This window comes from Nothobranchius furzeri, chromosome 16 (assembly GCF_043380555.1).
Source record: "Nothobranchius furzeri strain GRZ-AD chromosome 16, NfurGRZ-RIMD1, whole genome shotgun sequence".
Taxonomy (NCBI): domain Eukaryota; kingdom Metazoa; phylum Chordata; class Actinopteri; order Cyprinodontiformes; family Nothobranchiidae; genus Nothobranchius; species Nothobranchius furzeri.
Window position 1 is genome coordinate 31756341 of NC_091756.1, and position 16815 is coordinate 31773155.

The 16815-nt window shown below is 46.4% G+C and overlaps 1 protein-coding gene across 1 annotated transcript in view; it reads left to right on the forward strand.

The window, feature by feature from the left end:
* The window catches only part of LOC107388081 (SH3 and multiple ankyrin repeat domains protein 1), a 60809-nt gene that overhangs the window by 1201 nt on the left and 42793 nt on the right, over nucleotides 1-16815 (forward strand). The window lies entirely within an intron of this gene.

Sequence of the window (16815 nt, forward strand, 5' to 3'; positions counted from 1 at the left end):
AAGCGCAGCAAAACTGGACCTTAGGGGATTAATTAAGCAAACAATAAAAAATTTATAAAACCAAGAAAACAAACTAACGGAGCGATTTGGAGCAAAGTGGACACAGTAAGATTAATGGCTCCCTTGCAGCACAGAACAATTGATCATAATGGAACAAACAAAGCAAATGTGAGCCAGAGAGGGACTGAATGGATGTGTCTGTAAAAGGAGAATCTAATTAGGAGACAATAGAGAGGAAGATGAAAGATGTGAGCTGGTTACAGAGCCTGATGTGTCAGCGGAGATCTTATTCTGAACATTTCCACCTCCTCTTCTCATTCTCACAGCAGTCTGTCACATCTGATCCTGTCCTGCCTGGTCCTGCTCTACTCTGCAGGAGTCAATAGACAGGCTGGTCAGAGAGAGAGAGAGAGAGAGAGAGAGAGAGAGAGAGAGAGACAGCTCTCCATGCGGTCTCGATGACTCTCCAGGGTCTAGTGTTGCGATGGAGCAGGACATGAGACAGACATGCTGAGGGAATATCTCCACTGACAGCTCTCTGCTGAAGAACAATGCAGCCTGACTCTGTTAGCTGCTGCTGTATTCATAAAGGAAAGATGCAAAACTCACAAAAAATATTCCCAAATTAGCCCCACGGGAATCCTTAACTGGGATTTGACTGTATGGGGTGGTGAGAAACTGATGCACAAGCAGAAATCCAGCATGAAGTTGTAAATTATGGAAAACACTGCAAATTATTTGCAAACACATACCCACCCTCGCACTAAAACATACAGAATCTGAAGCAAACATCAACCTTACAGATTTTTGACAGGGTCTCAATGACTGTGTGTGTGTGTGTGTGTGTGTGTGTGTGTTTGCGTACCCATGACCATAGCCGTCACAGTTTAGATGTTTCCTCTTCTCACTGCTTCCTGATCCAGTTTTAGAGATTTTACTGGTAAATTTGGTGTCACATCAGGTCTGCGGCATAACCACTGACTTTCTTCAAAAACCTTTAACAAAAAAACAAAGTTTAAATCTTCTTTCCCTATTCTTCTATTGATCTGATTTTTGATGAAAGCTGATTTGCAGATCATTAAAGATCTCATGTGAAAAATTAATTCTCTAAATTTCAGAGATCCAGGCAGAAACCTTTCCACTTTTCTTTCTGGATTACCTTCTAGTTTCATATGAACTACACAACAGTTATTGTGTTTGTTTTACCAAAGTGAAAGCTGTCTGCTGGACCAGTTAGAGTCCTTCACATGCAGAATGGCTGAGCTCTATTGTTATCTGACCAGCGGGTCGTCACGTCGACAGCCATGTCTAACAGCATTTATCAGAAACCTGTCGACTTTTGTCTCTCAGCATCTCCTATGCGTCCCTGGACGGACGAGGTAAGTGAAACTGTCACTGATGGGTTGGTCTGTCTGTGGATTTTTTAAAACCCACCATAAGGCTCTAATTCATCTCTCTGTGGCTGATTGGTTTGTTAGTTTTTCCTGCTTTCATCATATTCGAGGTCTGACGTGTTTGATTATATTTAAGTCAATAAACCGTTGAAAAAGTTTGGGTAATCAGAGACAAACGTAATTTAGTGTCTCCACGTCCTCAATGTTCTTTCGTTGTAAGGTAACCTGTTGCACGACTGCCTTTGAACTCTTGGTGTTAATGACATTTTAACGGAGACATTTTCTGTCACGTCATGTGTAATCCGTGAATAGAAAGTGTTTGTTATGTTAACATTCATGGACCCATCTTGACTCGCGAGGGGAAAGGCTGTTGTTGGTTTAGCATCCAGAAAACATCAGAGTACATCTCAACCAGTAGAAGCTAACTGTTATTAGTGGCAACTCCACCACACAGCAGAACTCCTCCAAACTTGTGTTATGTGTGGAGATAAAACATCAGCGTTGCAGAGCAGAGTCAGTGGTAGAGTCATATTGATGTTAGCCAATCAGAGGCAAGTTGTCCAATATCAGTAAATGAGACTCCAAATCCTGTTGTTTCTCCTCTAGCTGACTTGTACTTGCTGAAACAAGCAAATCTGATTGTTTCATAAAGAACCAGTGTGGTTTGGATGAGTTTTCTATCTAACAGTAAGTGAGAGCCACTAACCAGCGAGTGTTTGTTTCCTTTGAACTTTACCTTCCATGTTGCGTTGTTATGCTTAGTTATTTATCTAGTGGTGATAAAGTACCTCACATTGAATTAATCTGACTGTTTTAAAGTGACAGGACATTTAGAAATAGAATTTATCCTAAATGATGCACAATACTAGGATTCCCACAAAAGCAAACAACAAAAATGAGATCATGAACTAAAAATGAAAAAGAAAAACACAGGGAAACCACGATTTGGGGATTTACTTCGTGGTCGACAAAGACGTTTTGTTTACCTTTTCTGTGTTTACAGGAAGAGAGGAGATTTTTAAATAGAACAGGGGATGCTCACTCCCTAATCTGTGCTGCATCTAGCCCAGTTTAGCTCTAGAAAGGCCCTCGGTGCACCCCCTACCTGACCCAGTTATTTCCAGTGAAGGGGGCATCAACTCCAGACTGAAGCCGACTAGAGTGACTAGTCCGACTATTGATCTATCTATGGTTGACCTTTTCTCCTTTACAGACGTAACTGATTACTGCATTAAGATGGTCAGTCAGAATCTGCATCAGCAGCTGCACACCTGCACGGACCCTCAGGCCAGATGTGTAAACCCTGTCCCTGTTTCCTAAAACAGCAAGTAAACCCCCTGGAATAATTCAAACGGATGAGCATCAGAACTGTTCAGAAAGCTAGTTCAATCATTCACTTCATGAAAGATTTAAAAGGGTAATGATTTCTGTGTTGGATTAGCATCACATGCGGCTGATTAAAAAGCATCTGCTGTTGTTCAACAGGAACGTTTATCGACCCTCGCTGTGGGAGATGCCAGAACTTCTGAGTGCATGCAGGGTAGATTAGTTTGCTTTGGTACCAGCTGGAAAAAATTAAATTAAAGTGTTGTGCTTTTTCATAAAGTGCATTCATAAAACCAGATTTTATTTGAATCTTAAACGTTACGATGAAATATTAACAGTTGCTGATGAAACTCTCCTGATTCCCAACATCCACCAGCTTTCATCCCGCATCGGAGCTTTAGAGAAACTCTGCTGACATGAGCTAGACTGAAGAGAAACATCTGTTGACGAAGGGTGGGGGAATCCCAGCTTTAAATGCAGTCGGTGCTTAGTATTTTTTACTTCCATCCTGCTTCACCAGCTACCTTTCTAATTTTACTGCTGCCGGTTGTTTTGGACGTCTGCCGATGTCATTACCTACTGAATTACAACCAGTCAGCGTGAGTTAACCGGCGGTTCCGCTCTGCTACTCCACCGGGCCGTTCGGAGTACCTACTCCAGAGCAGGTTCTCAGAAGGTCCCTGAAAACGGCCCGAAAAACAGTGGAGACACGTGCATGTCGGGAGGTTCCTGTAAATCTACCCTGAAGTCAGGGCCGGATTATCATTGCAGGGGCCCCTGGGCACAATGTGCTTAGGGCCTGATGTGTTTCACTGCTGTTTTCTATAAGACTGTTGTGAACTTTTACAGAGACTGTAAAATGTACAGACTTTTCTAATAACAATGTCCTTTAGCATTAACATTTAAGAGTGCTTGTGCTCCATACAGTAGGATCACACTTCTCACATCATAAACTCCTACGTCACAGCAACACCCCCGGACCCGATGGCTGGTGTAGCACCATTCATACAAAACCTAAGTACCCTCATCCTTCATGTTAGTGACTCATTCCATCCATCCCGTGTTGGAGCACGGCTCAAGAGCCCCCGTTACCCGTTATCGATGCTATCTGCTAGAGGCTGAAGGGTGCAGACCCAGTCAAAGAGAGGGATATAGAGGACAGATCTTGGCCGCTCCACTTTGCAGGATGTGAAAGTGGGACAATCTGTTCCTTGGATGATCTCCAATTCTACTTTCCGGGGACCGATACACTGAAAATATATCTATACACAAGCTCTGTCCTACATAAGAGAAGAGTGAGGAAGAAAGACAGAGAAAATGACAAGAAGAAATAATAAAAGCCATAGGGTCTTTACAGTGCATTATGCTGCTTATAAATTTATTTGGGCCGAAGAAGAGGAGATAGGAGCTTGAGAGAAGATATGGTACAATTTAATAAACATATAGCAGCCATAAAGCATCACTGCCTTACTTAATAGTGCAGAAAACCTTATTTCGACCTTTCATTTTGTTTATGAGAAGAATAAAGAACAGATGCAGGAAAGAGAAAGATGACCAGAAACAAAAGTGGTTTGTGACCTTCACAAGGTGTTCCATGTCTGTTTCTGCAGCAATGTTGATCAAGGAGAATCTCCATTTCTGTCAGTCACTTCCTCACTCTTCTGTTTTCCTTTATTTTCCTACTAGCTAACGGTCTATAGAAGTGACTAAAAATTCTTCTAATCTAAAGAAGAGCTATTATCTCCAATCAGAGCGTCTCTTCAGCTTCTGGGGTCTTCAGATTTTGCTCTTTCCTACTCTTACTGGTTGACATGTTGAACTCATTAGAGAAGGAACTTTAGCAAAAAATTGTTGTGTTCGATAGTGTGAGTTGAGTTTTTTTTCACCCTTCTTTGATTTTATGTTTTTATTGATCATGTAATCAGTTTCATTCTCTGTGCCACACCTGTTCTTCAGGTTCAGAGCTGTTCTTTATCTGACAATCATCCCAGCTCTTCCCCATCCACTAATCACCCCTCCTTGTGTAAAAACACCCGTTACACTGTGCAATTGTTGCCATTTTGAGCCAATTTCCCTCTTGTGCAAGATTCTTTGAGGTCAGGGTGAGTTTTGTGCTAATCTCGAGAAGCGATTAACACCTCACCATCAGTTCCAGATCAGCAGCTGTGTGCTCAAGCGAAAATCAAACATGTTTGATATTTTGCTCGTCCATCATAAGGGTTCCGTACTGTTGAAGCTACGCTGCTACCCAAATCTACAGAACTGCTCACACAGCACCTGCATCACCGTGGCTGTCCAACTATTTCCGTGTCCATACGCATCATCATTTTTTTTTACTTTTCTCTGCTCATATCAACAAGTATGCCATGTTTATGTCAAAACAGATCCCAAAATGTTGTTTTACTTCCTTTATTTTGTCTTCTTCCTCCAAGCCCCATACACTGCTGTGTGTCTTCCTACAACGCAACTAAGCCTGAAGAACAACAGACATCAATAACAACACAACAGTCTCTGGGTCCTTTGCATGTTGTGTAAAAACCAGAGATGGGGAATCGTGGCATCAACCTCCATGCCATGTTTTTCTTCAGCTCAGCAACTAAACCAGGTGATTTCAATCAGCACAGTGAATGAACCTGGTTTAGCTGCTGAGCAGAACAAAAGCACGTCATGGAGATGATAGTTAATGTCACAATTCCCATCTCTGGTAAAATCTGGGATTGTTTTTTTATTTTTACATATTTTGAGTTCTGACATGTTGCTACCACATGTACAGTGTGAGCAGTCAGGTCGCATCCAAGCATTAGCTCACACAGTGTGAGAACATGACTCGTGAGCTTTATGGCACCTACACACCGGGTTTAGAGTTTTCTCATTTGGGTAACCTTGGATTTTCCCACATGCAACCAGATATCTTTTCAGCCCTCCTTCCGAGGTGGTCTGCCTGAAGCCGAATTGGTCCAACACACCCACTGATGACTCATTGGCTGGCTCAAAATCATGCCTACCATAAGGGGGAGCCTCTGATTGGCAGATCGAATCAGCCTGTGGGGGCTACCCGCATTATCATTCTGGATGCTGTGGAGATATCGAGCCTCTGACTGAAGCCGTTCTTCCCTGATTCTCATTGCTGTGAGGAGTACACACACACACACACACACACACACACACACACACACACACACACACACACACACACACACACACACACACACACACACACACACACACACACACACACACACACACACACACACTCAGTGCTGTCAGGCTGCCAGACACAGCAAAGCAGGATGTAAAAATCAGAGTCAAAGAGTCTCCAGAAGCAAGACTGCTCAGGCCGCATTTTGAGTCCCTGCGATCGCAGGTGATCCAGATGGGAGCTACTGTGGGACGCCTAGCTGACAAGGTGGAGTCCATAGCCACAGCAGACCTCCAGAGAACGGGAGTTACCGATCCTCAACCTCCCGGAGAAGTGAGACGGCACGCACGGCTCCCTTGAGGGAATGTTAGCCACACTCGCCATGAATTTCGAGTGTCAGCCCCGCCGCTATGCCACAGCCCGCTCTCGCGTGGCGCTGCTCACCTTCCTCCTCACCGGCCGAGATCAGGAGTGGGCCGCAGCCCTGTATAACAAGAAATCGGAGGCCTGCAATGACTATGATGTTTTTGTGGCTGAACTGAGGAGGGCTTTTGTTCCCCCAGAGGCGAGATAGCAACGAAGGCCCAACTCCTTCAGCTCCGACAGGGGAGTCAGACTGTAGCCCAGTACACGTCCCGGTTCTGAACCACGGCTGCCAAACTGCAATGGGGGGACGATGCCCTGATAGCAGTCTATCTTGAGGGGCTCTCCCCGCGTATCCGAGACAGGATGATAGGGAGGGAGACCCCAGAGACCCTGGACGAGGCGGCCGACCTCGCTCTTCAGATGGACCTGCGTCTTTTTACCTGTTGACCCGCTGAACCGCCTGTAACGACGACCTCAGCACCAGCCCGTCCTCGCCCAGTCAGTTTGTCCCCTGACGAACCCATGCAGCTGGGACACCTGAACCCAGAAGAGAGAGAGAAATGCTATAGGGAGGGGCTGTGTGCCTACTGTGGTACTCCTGGCCATCGGCGTATCACCTGTCCCCTCCGGTCGGGAAACGCAGACTCCAAGTAGGCAGCAGTATAGGGGTCCTACTTGGAGTAACCGGAGCCCCCTCGACCCGCACCTTGCTCACAGTCGCTCTTCATCTTCCCCAGGGACCCATCGAGCTGGAGGCGCTCCTGGACTCTGGAGCAGCCGACTGCTTCATGGATCAAGATCTAGCCTCTCGACTTCGGGTTCCCCGTCCTCCCTCCGCTAGACCATTCCCATCACCTCTGTGAATGGAACCCCTATCAGACCCTATCCAATCTGCCAAGAGACGGTTGGTCTCTGCATGGACATACTTCCCCACTCCGAGACTCTTTGGTTCCTCATTGTGACAGCTCCTTTGTCCCCCCCCCCCACCCCCCCACCCCCACCCCCATCCTGGGTCACTCCTGGTTCCTGCGCCATAATCCCCAGATCTCCTGGTCGTCTGGCTGAGTGCTTACCTGGGGTGCTGCCTGCCATTCTTATCGACCACGTCAACCCGACTCAGAGCCTGGCCACACAGTTCCTGAGGATGTCGATAGTTCACAGTTCCCCTCCTGTTATCATGACCTGGCTCAGGTTTTTTCAAAGAGTCCTACCACCGTCTTGCCTCCTCACTGCCCTTATGACCTGGAGATAAAACTCCTGCCCGGTTCTGTTCCACCACAGGGCCGCTTGTACTCCCTGTCCCCAGCAGAGACTCAGGCCATGGATGCCTATATCGCTGACACTCTTCAACATGGGTTCATCCGCCCTTCCACCTCGCCAGGAGCCGTGGGGTTCTTCTTCGTGAAGAAGAAGGAAGGGGGTCTTCGACCCTGCATTGACTATCAGGGTTTAAATAAGATCACGGTCCGAGATCGTCACCCCTTGCCTTTGATGACTACTGCCCTGGACGTAGTGTCCCAGTTCACCATCTTCACCAAGTTGGACCTGCGCAGTGCTTACAATCTAGTCAGGATAAAGCAAGGCGACGAGTGGAAGACCGCCTTTATCACCCCGACAGGCCACTGGGAATACCTAGTGATGCCTTTTGGCCTATGCAACAGCCCCGCAGTTTTCCAACGCCTGATCACGGATGTCCTGAGGGACATGTTGGACAAATGGGTTTTCGTTTATCTCAACGACATATTGATTTATTCCCGAACCCTGGAGGAGCACGTCACACACGTCCGAGCAGTCCTTTCCCGGTTGTTGGAAAACCGGCTCTACTGTAAGTTAAAGAAATGTGCTATTTATCAGGAGACCATTTCCTTCCTGGGGTTCATTGTCTCATCTCAGGGGTTCTCCATGGACCCCCAGTGCCCGATACCCACTTCCCTGAAACAGCTTCAGTGCTTCCTGGGTTTCTCGAATTTCTATCGCCACTTTATACGTGGTTTCAGCTCCATTGTGGCTCCTCTCACTGCCCTAACCAGGTCGTCAAACCAGACCCGCCCATTCCGTCTAACTCCTGAGGCCTCACAGGCTTTCCACACCCTGGTCCACCGCTTCACCACTGCTCCCATCCTCGTACATCCGGATCCAACAAGACCTTTTGCAGTGGAGGTGGACGCTTCTGAGGTGGGGGCAGGGGCTGTCCTGTCAAACGCGGTCCCGACTCTAAGCTGCATCCCTGTGCCTACTTTTCCCGTAAATTCTCTCCAACCCAAAGTAATTACGGGGTAGGCGACAGGGAGCTCCTGGCCATTAAATGGGCCTTGGAGGAATGGCGGCAGTGGTTGTTGGGTACGTCCTTGGAGGAATGGCGGCAGTGGTTGCTGGGTACGTCGGACCCATTTACCATTTGGACGGACCACCAGAACCTCATCCACATCCAGAACGCTCGACAACTCAATCCCCGTCAGGCCCGCTGGGCACTGTTTTTTGAATCATTTCACTTCCACCTGGCCTACCGCCCTGGTTCAAAGAATCTGAAGGCTGACGCCCTTTCCCGCCGTTACACCCAATCTGCACCCATCATGGAACCGCCACCCATTCTCCCAGCACAGAAGTTTATCGCAGCTCTCCATTGGCCAGTAGAGGACGCCATCCGGGCTGCCTTGCCCACCGATCCCGCACCTGCCGATGTGCCCTCCGACCGGCTTTATGTGCCTTCCACCTGCCGCTCTGAAGCCCTGGCCTGGGGTCATGCATCCCGCCTGGCTGGTCACCAAGGGGATACCCGAACCCTCCATTTCCTACGACGTGCACTATGGTGGCCCTCTATGGCCCAAGATGTCCAAGAATACGTGGCCGCCTGTCCCACTTGCGCCCGCTCCAAGACCCCAAACCAACCCCCGACTGGAGATCTACAACCTCTCCCAATTCCACACCGACCATGGTCCCACATGGCCTAGACTTTGTCAGGGGGTTACCTCTTGTCAACCAGCTCGACACCATCCTAACCATCATGGACAGATTCTCGAAGGCGGTCCACCTAGTGGCTCTTCCTGGCCTGCCCACAGCCAAGCAGACGACCGAAATCCTCCTGGAGCAGGTGGTGCGCCTCCATGGGTTTCTCCAGGACATTGTCTCAGATTGGGGACCCCAATTTATGTCAAGATTCTAGAAGGCCTTCTGTTGGCTGGTTGGTGCCAGTAGTAGTCTCTCCTCTGGCTACCACCCCCAAACTAATGGGCAGACTGAGCGTGCAAATCAGCAACTTGGTCGGTATCTCCGCTGCTTTGCCTCGTCCCAACCAAACACTTGGCCCAAATACCTCTTGTGGGCAGAGATGTCCCACAATCTCCACGTCTCCTCGGCCACTGGTCTCTCCCCGTTTGAGTTATGTTACGGATACCAGCCCCCTCTCTTCCACCACCAGGAACCTGAGACTGAGGTCTCCGCTGCCCAGACCCTGGTCTGGTGTTGCCGCCTTGCCTGGGTCCGTGCTCAGGCAGCCATCAAGCGAACACCGAATACTCTCGCCAGCACAAACGCCGCCACCGGACTGGACCAACTCTTCAACCTGGCAAGATATGGGTGTCTACCCAGAACATGTGCCTACCCGCTGGCTCCCGGAAGCTCGCTCCACGATTTTAGGGGCCCTACCCTGTGGAGAGGGTCATTAACCCGGTGGCATATCGTATCCGCCTGCCCAGGCCTGTCAAAGTCCATCCCGTCTTCCATGTGTCCCAGCTAAGACCAGTACGGACTTCTCTCCTTGCTCCTCCTCCGGATCCCGAGCCTCCGCCTCGAGGGGTTGGCGAGGATGGGCTTTTCACTGTGTGGCACCTGCTGGACGCCCGTCGCCGTGGCAGAGGTTGGCAGTACCTAGTGGATTGGGTGGATTACGGCCCGGAGGAACGCTCCTGGAAGCCGAGGAGTGCAATCATGGATCCCTCGCTCATCTCGGACTTCTGGGCCTGTCGCCCTGGGACTTCTGGGGCCGTCCCTCCGGTGGGGGGGTCCTGTCACGCTGCCTCCTTCACAACCCTCGACATCCTCCGGGGGGAGGACCACACACTCACTCAGGCCAACCGAACTCCACTACCCAGCATTCCCAGCGCCAGTCTTCCGGCCCACGTCACCCGCCATATCTACATAAGGAAGGACAGCTCAACGCCAAACCACTTAGTCATCATTCTAACCGAACTGTGCTCCGAGTTCCGACCAGATCCAACCAGATCACTCAGCCCGTTCTGACTATATCAGTCCGTGCTACTCACCCTGCTGACTCAAAGCAAGTCAGCTTGTTACCTTTTGGAGCCGCCATGCTCTCCAGTCATTATACGGTTTGACTCCTAGAACAAACCGCGTGTCAACCTGCCCGGCGTCAGTCACTTCGCGCTTGGGTTTACAAACACGCTACATCCCGAACTCTCGCTCCGGTTCATCTCAGCTCGAGTCAGGCCTTACACACACATGCCGCACTCAAATACAAGCCGCTGTGTGGCAGCCACATGCAGGTCTCCGGCTTACAGCGCATGTATGGCCATAACATAAGATAATTAGACAGAAAGACGCTACACGGAGGTTTATCGTTGTTGTTTTAATTCAACAAAACAAATTTTAAACACAGGTGAACGTGCCCGCAAGTTTAGAAAAGAAAACAGCACTGATAGCATTCATATTTCTGGATGGTTATAAAATAAAAACAGAACTGACACGTTATTACCGGTAAGTTGCATGCATGTTTAGAAGAAAAGAACAGCGCTGACACAGCATTAATAAGCCCCGGATGATTAGAAAATAAAAACTGCACACAAAACATGCCTGGTTAGAAAATAAAACACACTTGCCTACCAGAAAAAGTAATTCGCTCTCATCTTCCTCTTGCGCATTAAAGCCATTAAAGTCCTCTTCTTCAGTGTCGCAGTTGAACAGCCTCAGAAGAGCTTCGTCACATACCTTTTCTGTGTCGCTGTCCGTGTTGCTGTCATCATCCCCGGGTGAAGCTGGCTTGAATGATTTCTTCCCGCTGCCGTCTCCAGCGCCGAACCATGGATTCATTCATGCCAAGCTTACGTGCGGCAGCACTGTTTCCCTCTTTTACTGCCAGACCGATGGCCTTCAACTTAAATGCGGCAACATATGAACTCATACGTGTAGTTACCATGATGAGGGGGTATGGATTTGAAAAAAATTCTTCGTCGTGCCGGCTGCTTGCATGTGCTAAATTAAAATGAGCACTTTCTTCGATTTCCACTTTTGACTTCCACCTGTTGCACTTTCTGCTAAAGCGCCCCCTGGCAGGTGAAGGAAAATCTTCACGCACCTCATTATAAGCTGCATGGTTCAAAGCGTGGGAAAAAAGTAGCAGCTTGTAGTCCGGAAAATAGGGTATGTGGAGTAACCAGGTAGGTAGGTTTTAACGTTGCAAATCTGCAACGCCTGCCTCCTGAGGCTTAAAACCTGGATGGCTGGGAACTTTCTACAGCTGAAGGAAGACTGAGATCTTCATCTGTGCCCCAGATAAGCTGGTTCCCAAAGTCAGAGACTCTCTTGGTCAGCTTGCTTCTCACACCAAACCCTCTGTCAGAAATCTTGGTCTGACCTTTTACCCAGCTCTCATTCTGGATTCTCATGTCAGTTCTCTTGTTTGTTCTTCCTTCTTCCATCTCAGAAACATTGCTTAGCTGAGTCCCATTCTGTCCCGCTCAGAACTTGAGACTGTTCTCCACACCTTCATCTCCTCACGCTTAGACTACTGCACACTGGAAGCATCAGCGGTGCAGAACGACAGCGAAACAGCACTGCTTCAAATAAAATCCATTATAGTCTATGAAGTGCAACAAACTAGCCACAACAATTTTCAGATGTGTCCCAGAAGCTACGCCTTGCCACTAAAGATGGGATCGGGTTCTATTTTTGCAGCGAGCTGCTTCTGGGATGCGTCAATTACCGCAGTTAACATAGGGCTAGACAGGAAATCACACACAGTTTCAGTGTAAAATCCCCAGTAATTTTCTAAATGAAAGTACTGCAGTGATGTGATTTCATATATATGAAGCTTACGTGTGACCTAACAGCTTTTTTACTCACATCATTGATCCAGAAGTGCAGTGGTGTGTTTTCATGGCTTTAATCTACTACTTTCTTCTACTATTTCTCTCTTAACTGTATTATTTTCTGCAATCTCAGCTGTTAATTTATTTTTTCTCTAAGTGTTTTTCTCCCCAGAAGAAGCTACAATGGTGTTCTGCTGAGCTGTGGTGGCCTCATGGAGGGGGCCATCAGCATGAACACTGTTGCTAACCATTTAATTATTCTCCCTCTCCTGATAATAACATTTTACTTTCTTTGACATTGAATGTGCTACTGTTAGTTTGCCCATTTAATTAATTATAGATTCACTGAGATAAAGACCATAAAGTTTATCTCTTACTAAATAGAATATTTATTGTCATGTTTGAGCCAGGAGGTGGTCAGGACCCATGATGCAGAAACCCAGAACAACACAAGGCAGGAGCGTAGTAAAACGTAAAATCCTTTTATTGGGAGTCAATGTCCAAAAATCCAAAAGTCCAAGAAGGGGCAGGAAGCCAAGCCTAAAGTCAGTAACCTGACTGACAAAAACGAAAAGCTCTTTGATGAGCAAAACAGAGTTTCACAAGGAGGAACAGAACAACACTGACAACGACAATGGACCTACACAGACTGAGAGACAAGACAGGGTTTTACACACAGGGGCTGGGTGATTAGGAAACGAGCAGCAGGTGCATGGGGAGAGAGAACCAGAGGAGAGCCTGATGAAATCAATAAACCAAATGCAGAGGAGGGGAATAAGCCATAACCTATGAGACTACATAAATAAACCTAAAAGACTCAGGGCACAGGAGAACCAAAATATAAATAAGTAAAGACCTGAGGAGTGAGGGAGAAATAAACAAATGGAGAAGGAAAACACACACACTAAAGGAGACTAATGAAAACCTGAACCTATAGAAAACTACGGGGAGTGACTAGAAGGGAACCTGAAAGGAAATCTGGAGGGGACTGGGGACCACAGGGACACAGAACCCTAAGGGGAAAACCTGGAGTGGGCTGGGGAACACAAGGAGGCACCTGAGGGGGGATGCAAACAAGGAGACACATGAGGAACACAAGGAGACACATAAGGGGAACCTAGAGAGGGATGGAGAACACAAGGGGACACATGCGGGAACCTGGAGGGGGCTGGGGACCACAGGGACACAGAACACGACAATTTACTAATAAATCACTCTGCTTCACCTCCAGCTTCACTGGCTACCACTTAACTTCAGGGTTCATTTCAAGATCCTGGTTCTGGTCTATAGGGCCTTACATGGACAAGCACCATCTTACATTGGTGATCTTCTTAGTCCCTACACCCCCAGCAGGTCCCTGAGGTCCAGTGATCAAAGCGTACTGGTTGTGCAACGCACCAGGCTAAAGACCAAAGGTGACAGATCATTTGCTGCTGTGGCCCCCAGACTCTGGAACTCTCTCCCCCTGAGCCTGAGATCAGTGGACTCAGTGGTCTCCTTTAAAAAGCAGCTGGAAACTCACCTGTTCAGGCTGGCTTTGCATGAATTCCTATTGATTCATTGCTTGCTTTATAGGATTGAATACAAGCATTTGTATTCATGAATGTCAAACTGAAGAAAATAAAACAACTTCAAGTTGAAGAAAAGAGAAAGTCATAGAAGTTACAACCCTTTTTGAAAAGTTGTTCTGTCCATTTGTTTTCTTTCAAAATAAAGAAGTCAAGATCAGTAGACATGTCGATGGCCAACACAGAGGTAATAGAAGCAAAAAGGAAAGAAAGGGTAAAGTCTGCGCTATTGTTGAGAGTTAATGGCAAAAATATAGTCTACATCCAAAACTGCTGAGAGTAGAGTTTCATTTGGGGTATTTGGAATTCATTTGTATAGTTATAATAGTTTGGGCACAGCTAATTTCTTCTCTTTATCCTTTCTCTATTGTATCCCTGCTGTTTTATTTGGCTTTTGCTCCAATCTTGTCCTTTCCCACCTCAGTCTGGCTGCTCTACTTTATGCAAACTACAATTCTATCTTTCTCTCTTGTGTATCCCTCCTATTGCTTTTACTTCCCAATTAGTTGGCTCCTGCCTCCCCTAAGCCTGTCCCTCCAGTTCCTAATCCTGCAACGCGAACGTTGTTCAATATTAATGAGACTGTGTTCATAAATCAGCCGACTCTATTCCCTCCTGGTGCTCTTGAATGATAGAGTTAAAAACCTGCGAGTGTTAACAAGTCGATCTTTGTCAGCTTTTAATTAGAAAAGATTTCGTCTTAAAATGTGATCACTTGTAAGCGTTGGAATCATGCTTGCAAACTGACCAAAGGTGAGCCCCGATGTGAGATGTGTTAGTGCAGAACACAGCGTTCAGGCCAAAGATAAGTGCACCACAGCACTCTAAACTAAATCTATTAACTTCATGGCCCAGGTAAAATTAATGAAATAACACACACACATGAACGTACGCATATATAGGATTTCTTTGAACAGCTGAATGAATTAATGGATGAATAAACTAAAAACAGTTTTATAATTCTGCCTTTCACTTTTTTCTTTGCTCATAGCTTGCCTGTAAACACACAATAAGCAGGAGTTAAACAGAGTAATTGCTTGGTTTGAAGTTGAATGTTATTTGAATAAATGACAACCTTTGATGCTGAGAAATTCAGTCAATATAGAGGATTTCAAAATGTACCGAGTCATCACATGCATGCTGAAAAGCTCAGTTTTACCCTAAAGCGTAGTTGTTCCCTAAACCATAGACTGTACCTAAACCTATAGCTGGTTAAGTTTCACTCTTCATTGTTGCCTTCTTTTCATCATTATGTGGTGTTTTTGAGATCTTTTAGCCTGGAGTCAGAGAAATGGGTCTGTGAAAAGTTCTGTCTGTCCCAGAGTCCTCCATACGTTCAGTCAGACACACATTATTTAAAGTGGTTATAAATAAGATTTCATCATGATCTACTTATGATGTCTAACCATCACATCACTTCTATCAACCATTTGTTATGTGGTACTTAGTTTTTTTAATGTTTTGCAGAATAGACTTGATCCGTTTCTGTATGAAGTATTCACAAAGGCTTTTAAAACTAATTCAGTGGACGGAGCTTCTGCTCTTTCTGAACCAACACATCTGTAAGGTTATGAAGTTTGTTTATTCATGTGGTACAACCATCCACACAAATGCAGTCTTGGTCCAAATAAGTGATCCATGATGGTGAAAGACGCTGCCAAATACCAGCAGAGCTTAGGTGTTTCTTCTTCTAAAGCTCCATGCTTTGATCCACTGTTGAGTCTGCAGTATTTATTGCACTGGACCTTAAAATCAAATTAACTAAATAATGATTGTGTCAGGGATGCTTACTGCTCTGAAGCTTGAACGTTCACACTTGTTATTTGCCTCAAATTAGAAAATTAACATTATACTTACAGAGTATTCAATCCTGCTAGAAACCTCTGCAAATGTATTTATTAGGCAAATGTTCCACACCTTTGGATGCTGTTGGATGTTTCTTGACTCAGATCTGTTCCTGGCACCTGCTGGTTCTTCTTTACCTTTCATCGACCTTCCCTCAAACCTCTGTTAACAGCTAACCCAAGTGTCTGCATGATGGTGATCTATGACAGAATGAGTTTAGATGTGTGTGCTAAATCGAGCCGTGTCTCTGTGGGCTCCAGCCATGAGCCATCCATCTGTGTACTCTGATGCCCAAGTACAAGTAGTTCAGACTGCTAGCTCTTACGATATTCCGATCATCAAACTGCCTGTGAGATAACTAGGAGATCCCCCGCATCATCCACCATCATTAAGCCCGCCACCGGCAATGGTCCAGACCGGCATGGAGGCAAAAACCCTGCAGTCAGGGACAAAACATGCAGAGAAATCTGAACCAATCCAAAAGGGAAGGAAAATAACAAAAGTCCACTGTCAAACCTTTTTAGGATCTCTCAGTTGTTGGTGTTATAACATCTACAGGAGACGTCTGTTTTGATGTCACTCCAGTAAGATCAGAAAAAAAAGCCTCTTAGATTCCACTGATGAAGGAAGAAACCACGTGCACATACGGCAGTAAAGAGAAAACCCTCCCCTTGGGGCAGGCCCTCCTACTGACTAAAGCCCCGAGGACACAACGTTGTTTCAGTTTTAGTTTTAAGTCATGTTTTTGCAAAAGAGAGTCAGAGTGTTTTTAGCAGCCTAAAATGATTAATGAGTAGATCTAAAACTGTACATCTATCATTAATTTAAATGCTTGAATGTGAAGTTACTGTCACAGATTCATTTGTGTAATATGATTCCAAAACCAATATACAGATAAGACACAGTCTTCAGCAAACTCTGGTTGTCTCTACAGATTCTGGTGTTCATGATAATTCATAAAACTCTTAAAATGTCCAAGCAGGACATGATAACGTTGTTGTTATGGCTGCCAGAGCTGTGCCGATCTTCCTGCTGAAGGTTAAGGTAGTTTATTAGGTTGTCACAGCTTATTAAAGGGGTAACATATCATCTCTGATCCAGGCAGATACGATTATTCCATGTGGAGGGACAAA